This window comes from Moschus berezovskii, chromosome 12 (genome assembly GCF_049115385.1).
Source record: "Moschus berezovskii isolate FMDL1 chromosome 12, NW_MosBer_1.0, whole genome shotgun sequence".
NCBI classification, from domain to species: Eukaryota; Metazoa; Chordata; class Mammalia; order Artiodactyla; family Moschidae; genus Moschus; species Moschus berezovskii.
Window position 1 is genome coordinate 13,178,663 of NC_142471.1, and position 10,900 is coordinate 13,189,562.

General features: G+C 47.6%; 1 pseudogene; it reads right to left on the minus strand.

Annotated features, from left to right (window-relative positions):
• Positions 1 to 5,825: 5,825 nt before the first annotated feature.
• LOC148775938 (ral guanine nucleotide dissociation stimulator-like) lies at positions 5,826 to 10,664 on the minus strand (annotated as a pseudogene).
• Between the last annotated feature and the right edge of the window lie 236 nt (positions 10,665 to 10,900).

Sequence of the window (10,900 nt, forward strand, 5' to 3'; positions counted from 1 at the left end):
ATTGTACCTAGGTTTATTATAAGTTAAATATTGTTATATTGTTATATCTGTCATAAGTTTGTCGGCAAAAAAGGGTACCTCTAGTAAAAAAAAAAAAGAAAAGTAAATGAGATATGAGCTTTTAGATAAACTCTATTAAGATTAAAAATGTCTGTCTAAAACAGTTTCTCTAGATTTTGGTAACCTGAATTTCTAAGGTTGTGCTAAATTAAGTAACAAAAGTTTATTGAATAGCTAGGTCATTTCCAAATAAAATAAGATTCTGAAACATTCACTACTGAATACTAACTTACAGAAAAACTAAAGATTTTAGACTATTAATAAATAATGTTTGATGCCATCCTGAGATGTTCACTAAATTTTTTTTTAAGTTATCACTGATATTTATGTTCACCAATCTATAGAATGTTAATATAAAGGTAAATTCTTGGTTGCTTAAGGGAAGTAAGATGGGTGTGTTCAGTAAAGAAGGTATGAAGAATGAAATTACATTTTATAAAGAAAAAACGTAGTAGGTCTGACTTCCAGTTGGCTGTTCCAGGATGGGAGAACAAATGGGTACAGAAAGTGATAAAAAGGTTTTGTGGAAAGTGGACCCCAAGGAAAGAGTTTTGTGTATAAATAAACGTTTTCTTGAGATGTTAAACTGCATTTGACAATAGATTTAAGTTTATTTGCCTCTTAAATGGTCTGTTCCATATTTTCCTCTGAAATCCTATATTGTTACTATGGCTGAGAGAATAGCTATTGTTTCACAGTGACCTATAATCCCATCTGACTGAGTGCTCTAAACCTTTTCGATATTTGTTGACAAAACTTCCTAAATCATTCTGATGAAGCACTTTTGGCTTCTAGCTAACTTTGGGATGCTTCAGAGGGCCCCTGAAACATCCCAAAGGGAGATATTACACTAATTGGGTTCAACTTCCATGTTAAATTACATGGGAAGTATTGTCAAGTGAATAATAAGTCTCGGGTATATTGTATGGTAGATGTTACTAATACAGATATCCTAGAAACAATTTATACATAAATTCTGATATATTCAGGTAAAATGTTGCCATAATTCTGATTACTATCTTAAAAGTGTTGTCACAGCACTAACCAAGTTTCTTGTAAAAATTCTTCCTCTTCCAGAAGATTTATAGAAAGGACTTTAGGATAAATATAAGTTTCTGAACTGGGTAAGAAATTAAAAGATTCTAGTGGGAAACCTAATGACTGTAAAAAGGTTAACAAAAGGACTGAATGAACTGGCAAATATGCTTATAACTTTTATGGTTTCTGAAAAATTACTGGTTTGAATCTGTGTTTTCCAGATCTTAGGAAATCTTCCCCTCAAACTAATTATGATTTAACAGTAATTTGGTAAAATGGTATGTAATAAACAAATTGAAGCACTTAACATTTTTATCTGACCCCTTCAGAGACTGGAAACTTTTAGGCTTCCAGTAACTTTATCAGATAAATTAGAAAGGTTATCTCACTAAAAAATATAAAGGGAGGAATTCACTTAGATCTGTTAGGCGAAATCTGTGATAAGCCTTTGGAATGACTTTCCTAGCCCTGAAAGGTTTTATTTTAAAGTTAAGTTTGAAACTCCATAAAAGTTTCAGCAAAGCAAAAAAAAAAAAGAAAAGTCTATGGTTATATAAATAATCAGGTCAAGTTTATTGAGAACAGATCTATTTTGTAAACAAGTCTTAATTTGGTTATATTTGATAAAAATGAGAGTAATTTTAGAAAAAAAAAAGATGTTTCAATGAATGTTGAATTCCAGTTTGTTAATGGAAGTCTGTATCTACTAAGACTCATTTCCTGAATGGATCTTTGCTGTTATGTGATATTAATATAAACTTTAATTGAATCCTTAAAGAACACCCTAAGTTTGTCTCTGAAGCTTATCTCAGTGATCTATCTTTGGATGAAGATCAGATGCCTCATGACCTGCAACCAGGACAAAAAAAAAGACATAATTTAAGGGACTGTCTCCAACCTGGATGGAAGGACTTTTTTCAGAAGAAACTACACTACACCAGGATGAGAAGACGATGACACCAGAGGTAGACAGCTTGCCCAAGACGCTGGACCTGATTCGTATGATCATTTATAATGTTTTCTTGACTTCTTAGACCTCTAATATTAAGTTTTGTTAATTGATAAATTAAGGTTCTAGTTTTGTTAATTAAGGTCTAGTGTTTACTAAGACTCACTGCTGAGACAGTTCGATAAAGGTCAGATGCTCCATAATGTACAACCAGGAGATTAACACCAGGCTATAGTCATTTAACAAATGAAGTCAGGTGACTTGGGGTATACCAGGCTTTATCTAATAAAAGTTCTTAACTTAAAATTCTTATTTTACTAATAACTGCTAGCTATGGCTATATTATTTTCTATGTCACTTGTTTCACTGAGCCTGTGATATAATGCTGATATGCAGCTCCATATGAGATCAATAATTGTAATAGTGTGACTCTGGGTATGAGAAAAAGCAACAAGAGGGAATATTTTCCTGGACCAGGAGGCTAGTAAGACAGTGGTCCAGAGTATGAGTTCCAATTCTTGCATCTTCTCATACCTAGAAAAACACAGACATCATTAATGGTGACATCTGTTTCGGCTATAAAAAGAAAAAAATTTACAATTAAAAGTCAAAATAGAGTAGCTATGGTTCAGACATCCTGGGAAATAACTATTTCCCAGATATCCTGAAAAATGATATTATGGGTGTGATTTCAGATTAGACGCTGTAACCTAATGTAGAACTTAATGCTTCTGTAATGCATTTTTGCTTCTGTACTTTGCTTGCCACTACTGCCCCCATTACTCTAATATGACCAAAGAATATTTTTGCTTACCATCTCCCTATGTTTTTCTCTTTACTAATCACTCTGAGAGAATTAATATATGTATGAATTATTCAGGCGGGCCTAATGTAGTGTCTTGTAAACAATGTATGCTCTCATCTTGTCTGACTCCCCAATACAATGTCTGCTCTTTTGTGGTATTACAATGACCACCCTATCTAATGGTGCCTGTAACTATAACTACTCATTGGTATGATAACTAGGGTCTTGCTGTGCTACAACTATAAGATTTAATGCGACCGCGACGATTTGTGGGCTTGCTTATCCTAGGAATTTCGGCTTTAGTAGTAGCAATCACTTCTGTTACTGCGGCAGCGGTGTCATTGACTCAACAAGTACATACTGCTCAATATGTTGACAATATGTCCAAAGATGTTTCTTTAATGCTAGCTACACAGGAAGTTATAGATAGGAAACTAGAAATAAGGGTAAATGCCCTAGAAGAGGCAATGATGTATATTGGAACTGAATTACAGGCTTTAAAAGTAAAATTGGCATTGTCCTGTCACGCTGACTATCGGTGGATATGTGTTACACCCCTAAAAGTAAACGACACAGATTATGACTGGGAGAAAATTAAAAACCACATTTTGGGGATTTGCAACAGTTCCAGCATTAGTCTAGATTTAGGAAAACTTCATAATCAGATAAAGACCTTGGAACATTCCCGACTAGACTTTACTGCAGCAGGAGTAGCAAATGACTTTTTTCATACTTTCTCTAACTTCATTTCTGGAAAAAACATTCTATCTACTGTTTTCTATCTATATTTTCTATCTATATACTGTTTTCTATCTATCTATATTGCTGTGGCTGCTCTAATTTTGCTTCTCATTATAATCCTTCCTTGTATTGTGAGAACTCTCCGGCAGAGCACTCAGAAGCTCGCAGCTGAACTACATCTGGCTGTTTTAAGAAATAAAAACGGGGGAGATGCCGGGAGCCAGCGAGGGAAATCCTACCCATGGCAAAGGTCAATTGGGGAAGAGGCCTGACGGGCAAAGGCTAATCAGGACTCGAGGAACCCCCTGGACTTACCTGAGCATCTACCCCAAAGAAAACCGGAGTCTGACTGCCTTACTATCTTATGCCTCTTATCAAGTCCTCTAATACTTACGGGGGCTTCCCCCCAACCACCTTTCTCTGAAAACATTAATTCAGAGCTGTAGTTAAAAAGTTCTCCTCGGCTTAATAGGAGTGTTCCAATCCAAGCCCCTCTGATAGCTTTCTAACTCGCATGACAAGTTTGTCCGGGCTCTTACAACTATGAGTGTGACTGTTTATAGCCTCCCAGCCATGCGAGGACAGAAAGCCTAATATTCTAAAATACGGGAATTTGTTGAAGAAGTTAAAATCACTAGAATAGTACTAAGAAAGATTTCATTGTTGAATCAATGCTTGCTGCAAAGTTTCCTCTATCTACTGTATCCTTGGAAATATATTAATCACATATAGAGAATATAAGTAGTAGCCTTTGATTTAACCACATCAGATCCTAAGTTAATAAATTCCTTTCTTGTAGCTCACTACACCTGTGCCTTATAGGAATGTAACTTTGTCATGTATCTAGCACCTGACTTTAGGAAAATCATCTTAAAAGAATATAAGACTTTTTCTAGCTAACTAACCTTTGTTAGGAGAGAGGGCCATAAACTGTTAGCAGGCCACCTGGCCAGAAGATGATGTAAACCACCCAAAACTTTTGTATATCAGGAGACATACAAAAATGAGCCCTGATCCTGATAAGGGTCAAGACTGCTGACCCCACGTGATTTTGGCGTGACTCTATACCGCTCTTTCTCTACCTTTTATATGCACAACTTAGGGTATAAAAGCAGCACTGGAAAATAAAGTTTTGGGCCTTGCTCACTGAAGCTTGGTCTCCCCTTGTCCTTCTTTCTCTTTTTCCATCCTTTTCTCTGTTCTCCTTTTTCTGGTTGAGATCCTTGGAGCGCTGGGCCCTCTGCGTTTACTTATCTGCCTGGGCTTCTAAGACCCACTCGAGGGGGTGCCCTGGTGGGGTACTTCCAGTGATTCGAGAGGGCGCCTGTGGCCTGTGTAAACAGAGCAAACCCCGTGCTGGGGTTTTATTGGTTTCCAGCATAAACCAAGGAATCATCAGCCCCTGTCTCTCTCTCTCTCTCTCTCTCTGACGCCGACGCCGTTCATGCCGAGGATACCCTGGGCCATATCGAGGCTGGTCCCCAATAGATTTCCTCGTAGACCACAGGCAACTTACTCTGTGTTTGCCGAAGCACTGGACAATCTCGGCCTGATCTGCTTCTATAACGGGACTGTCTGCCTGACCCAACATTATTATTGCAGTTGTGCTCTAAACTACAGTATCTACTATCAAGGAAAATACTACTTCTGCGTTAAAACACAGTACAAAATTCAACATGACACTCCCCGCTTCAGAGAGATCTCCTCGCGTAGGGAACGTGGGTAAAGATGGCCCGTCTGTTCTGCAGATCACATTCTAGCACGCGGTCTACGTCCAAGTCATCTTCTGTCACTCACAGCACCTCAGCCCTTCTTGAGCAAATGTTCCTTATCCTTCAGGGCACGAAGTTAAGTGAGTGTGAACCCTCTTCCTCACCACAGCAAAGAGAGGCCCACAGAGCCATTGTGGGGTGCCTTCCAACTCTGAGGAGGCCTGGGGTTGCTTCTGTCACCCAGCCGTAAACTACCCAGAGACGTGGCAGGCTGGCAGACTGTGTGCAGGCCTTGCTTAATCCCTCACTGTCCATTTGGAAAACTGAGGCCCTTATAGGAATGGGAAAATCCAGGGCCCGGGGCAGGGGCAGAGTCCCAGGCCATCCTAGGGTAGGGCTGCAACACACACACCGCCTTGGCTTTGGGAATTAGAGAGCCAAGAACCCCAGAACATCCCCACTCATCCGGATTAGATGTCTCTGGGTGTCCACACAAATATACACAACACTCACAATAACCTCAGAAGTGACAGTAGAGCAAGCGGGCAAAGGAAGAATGGATCTGGGATGGAGACAAATGAAAAAGAAGCAAGGCGATGACCACAGCCTGGATCTCACACTGTCTTTGGAGCAGGAACGGACCATGACTCAGCCCGAGGCATCTGCCAGTGTCTCCCAGGGGATTGAGGCTGTGGACGCACCTGAGACACGAGCTGCTTCAGTGAGGGGCAGGGCACAAGGGCCTCCTCAGAGACTTCTTCCCCTGAGTGAGGGACCAGGCAGGGGGAGGCGTGGCAGAGAGGACACAGCAACACAGATGAAGAAGTGGAAACGGAAACACTAATGGACACTCCCGCCGCAGGTCCTCACAAAAGCAACGAGACAGGAATCGATGAATGCCCACATTCCGCTGCGCATCAACCCGAAAGAAGGAAACGCAGAACGTCACAAGCCTGCACACAAGTGTTCAGGGCAGCACTATGCACATGAGCCACAGGTGAAAATAGCCCTAACGTCCATCAGCAGAGGAGGGGAGAGTCGAGTGCAGGGCCTTCCCAGACTGCAGGATTATCGGCGTCAAAGAGGACGCAGATGCTCTGGAACAGACAATAGATGGGGTCATGTAACCTAGTGAATGTTCTCCATGCCGCTCACACGGACAGTTAAAAAAGTCAAAGAATTCAATTTCTATCTACCTTTACTTTATCTCATAGAAAAAATAAGTTTGTACATGTAATAAAAAAATACAAATACATATTAAGAGAGGGAATTATCGGGGTGGAGAGACAGGCTCCAGGTCTGGTGCTCGCTTGGGGGCAGCACACAATCCACCTGGGAAGGAGAGGCTCGCTGAGGATCTGGGAACAGCTCCAGGGCTGTTAGGGGAAGAACTGGCTCCAGCGCCTGAGCTGCTCGCAAAGCTGGGTCTGCTGGGGTCTCTCGAGCCACAGCTGGATAACACCGGAGCCACAGCTGATTGCAAAGCACCAAGGATCTCCAGAGCCAAGGCGGAGCCCTGGCCGAAGTTGGCTTAAGCCTGGGGACTGAGGCTGTAGAAGCAGCGCTGGGACAGGATTTGCGGGTGATTCAGTCTCTGAGGAGGAAGAGTTTTGTTTCTTGTACTTTCTCTGGATCTAGAAGTGGAGCCTGGAGGTACCTTTCCTTGCTTCCGAGCTTAAGTGAGAGCCTCGGCATGAGCAGGCTGCGGCTCTGTGTTTGGAGTTGGTGACTTTACTTGACGCAGACCTTGAAGTTGAATGGGATCTGGGCTTTGAGCTTGCTCTGACTGTGGAGCTGTGGCAGGTAGTAGGGGTGCTGTTGGCTCTAGGCCTGGTGCTGTTTCCAGAGCTTCTTCTCCAGCGGGTGCTGTATCTCCGAGAAGAGAAATCACTGTCAGTAAGACTGCTTGTCCGTGGATCCCAAAGACAGGAAGAGACTCGCTACTTAGCCCTGACATCTCAATCCAAGAAGACACCTACCCCCAGGAAGTCCTCCCAGGCTGCAGTCCAGGGAAAGAGTGATCTGAGCCTCCTCATTGTTCCTGGCCTAGTTGCAGCCTCAGAAGGCTCTGCTCTGTGTGGCCCAGCCCCCTCCCTCCCTGTTTTCCTCAGCCACCCCGAGTCCTCCTCACCATGCCCCTCTGCCTCAGTGAGCTCCAGAGTCTCCAGGTGCGCCAGGAGATGGCGGGCTCGCTGCTCCAGGTCCGAGTTGGGCATGTTGAGCTCTAGGTAAGCGAGGAGCATCTTCAGGCAGGGAAAGTCTGGGGCCTGCTGGAAATCCTCAGGGTAAAGGTGCAGCCAGGTGCCCAGGATGGAGGCCATGGACCTGGGGGGAGTCACGTGGGCAGCAGAGTCAGAGACTTGTCCTTCCCGCCACACTGCACTCCAGGGCCGCCCTGCGGGGACCTGGGCCTCTGCGCCTTCTGCCCGTGCCCACCCAGAGGTCAGTTCTCCTCCGCGGTCAATCTCACCTGGCAGACCAGGCAGAGGAGGCCTGGACTCGGGGGAGCGGGGGGGGGCAGGCCGCAAACAAGCCTGTTCAAGTGACAGCCCTTGATCCATGGTGTGACCATCTGTCCGCTTCCTGAGGACAGCCTGACACAGCACACTGTCCCTCTCCCTGCCCCTCCCCCTGGTGTCACCACTGCGTGGGCAGGCAGGGTGGCTGCTCTGGGTAATGCATCTCGGGAAAACATAGGGGTCCCGGGAGGATCTGGCCCAAGAGGGCACACAGAGACTCTGTCATCTGCCTAGGCTTCCCGTGTGCTTCCTAACACCTCAGATTGACTTCCTATATCTACAGGCTGCCTTGTCCGCTAGGGACGGGCTTGCGTCTACTCCTGCCACTGACGCTCATCCTCACCAGCGAGGGCTCAGCTGTCCACTGAGGGTCACTAAGTCCCCTGAGCACCAGCTGAGCACCCCCACTGAGGTTCCGCCAGACAGTGAGCAGGATGCTCTCCACACTATCTGTTCTGGGTCCCAGGATTGGAGGTAGAGGCAGGACTGGGATGGACAGGGGACGGTTGTGGACACTCATAGGGCTCACTCTGACCTCTGAGCTCCCTGATGCTGCTCACAGCACCCCAGACCCCTCCACAGCTCTCTTGGCCTCCTTTCCGCTTTTCCCGGAGAAACCCCCTGGACCTTCGCCCCCACTAGGAACCAGAAGCTATGTGCGATCCAGGATTCTGTCAGCCCTGCCCATCCAGCAACCCCATTCCTCCTGACAGTTCTCTGGGGAAGGGACTCAGTCCCTCTTAATCACAATCCACTCACATTTTCAGCTGGTACAGGGGTCCACCATCCTCATCGCAGTAAGGGAGGACGCATCCGTACCTACAGGAGGCCAGGAAGGCATCACATGGATGGTACTGGAGACACTCCCGGATGTGATGGCTGGTGTGACAGGTTTCCCCTCCCTGCCCCCACCCCAGCCCCGGAGAACTGAGGCCCTGGGGGGCAGGACTGCTCTGTGCTCCCTGCGTTACGTGATGCTTCTTCCTAGAAAAGCGCCTGTACCTCGTGCGCCTTCCTCTATATTTCAAGCACCAATGAGCCCAACCAGCCTCATCGGAGTGCCTGCGGCACCACTGACCACTCCTAGGGACCCCTGCTCTCACTCACCCCGGATAGGGCAACTCTCACACCTCACCTAGCAATTGGGAAAACGATTTGGGACAAAGTCAAAAGCTCAGAGACAACCTTGAAAGAGGCTTCCTCGAGGGGAGGACGAACGTGACGACTCAGCACAACCAAAGCCTTTCCAGGGGTCCAGGATACCAGAGAGCACTTTCGAGGATGCACCCACTTATTCCCCACAGTCACCCTGGGAGCTGCTCCTCCCTTTCCCCTCCTGTGCAGAGAGGGCCAACTGGGGCTCAGAGAGGTGGGGAGACATTCCCAGGCCTCATAGCTGGAACCCAACTGAGTCCCCCGCAAGTCCCCAGTTGGGGAAGGCAGGGTCTCACCGCGTGAGGAGAAGGCCCAGCACCTCCTGGGGGTGCCAAAAGCCCTGTAGGTGTCCAGGAATGTGGGGAGGTAGGAGGGGTCACTGCCCAGGCAGGCAGGCACCAGGTTGCCCACCAACACATCCAGTCTGCGTTTCTGGATGCTCCACAGCTTGCAGGTCTCGTTCCTGTCCCCTGTGGACACAGTCTCCCCCTGGGGTGGAACACAGCACAGACACGAGTCAGAGGCGGCACCAACAACTCCAGGAAGGCAGGGGCTGGAGCTCAGACTGAGTCCCCGAGCCTCCAGGACTCATGGCAGGAGGAGGGGCAGGAGTGCCGTCTGCAGAATAAACGTCCTGGCATCACGAGTGACCTGGCTCTGGGCCATGGCTACGTGTGTCAGTGTCTTGGGGCAGTTTGTATGGACAGCTCCCCTGGTGCTAAGTGCATCATCCCTGTGGTGGTTACCACAGCATCCTATTCTGGGGATGAGAACTGGGGTGAGAGGGGCTGATCCTGGGGTGAGAGAATGCAGGATGCTCAGGGCCACACGGATACCTGGGGATGGAGTTTATAAAGGACACACTCTAGAAACATGAGGAAAGGCTCCCGGGGGAATACGAAGTGAAATCCCTTCACATTTTCTTTCTGAGATTCACACAGGTAGGGGAACAGTGGTTTTGCATCTGGACATGTCAGGGCCTGGGCCGCAAGGGCGCGTCGCAGAGCTGACAGTCCCAGGCTACTTTGGAAGAAGGACCCTAGGAGGGACCCAGGGAGGGCCAGGGCGGCTCTGGGACCCAGAACTTCCTGGGTGTAGGGTCACCTCCCAGCTGGCACTCACCCTGTGCCCACCCTGGGCTCTGTTGCTGGTGTGGGGCTCCTGCCTGTCGTGCGGGGAGATGGAGCAGGGAGCTCCGTGGACCGGCTCCTGTCTGCAGTCCCGTGAGGAGCCCTGTGAACACAGTGCCTGGCAGCCAGGCAGAGAGTCTCAGGGCACCGGGCAGCTGTCTGTGGTGCTTCTCTGACCCCCAGGCAAGATAGGTCCCCTCCAGACACACACCCAGCACTCTCTGCACAGACCTCCACCGAGGATGCAGACACCCGACCACCTGAGGGGCCTTGGATCCACGCTGGCACTAGAAGAACACCTCAGGGACCCTGTTTCCCCACAACCAGGCTGTCCTCAGGTGTGACCGTGACAGAACCACCAGGTCCCCACGTGCCCACCAAGCTCTTCCTGCCCAGAGGGGGAGCCTCCCCTCAAGTCCCCCTTCCCCCCACATGGAGATGAAGGCAGCTGCTGCTGCCCGGTGAGGGCTCCCAGTGGTGGCTAGGCCTGATGTGGCCAGCTCTAGGTTGCCTGCTGTTACCTTAGGTGACCTCCTTGTAGAGGACCAGAGGCATTCGGGCTGAGTGCTGAACCGCCTGAAACATCTCAAAAACCTCTCCCTCCAGGGTTTCCGGAAGCAGAAGCCCTGGTCAGTCGAGACACAGCTGGAGAACATCCTTCTGGATGAAGTCTCTCCAGCCAAGTGAGCCTCAACTGGCTTTGACGCTGTTGCTAGAAGGTGGGTGCATGGTTACAGGGTTCCGAGTTCTGTTAGGGTCTGCCATCAAGGAAGTGACTTCACTTCCTGGGG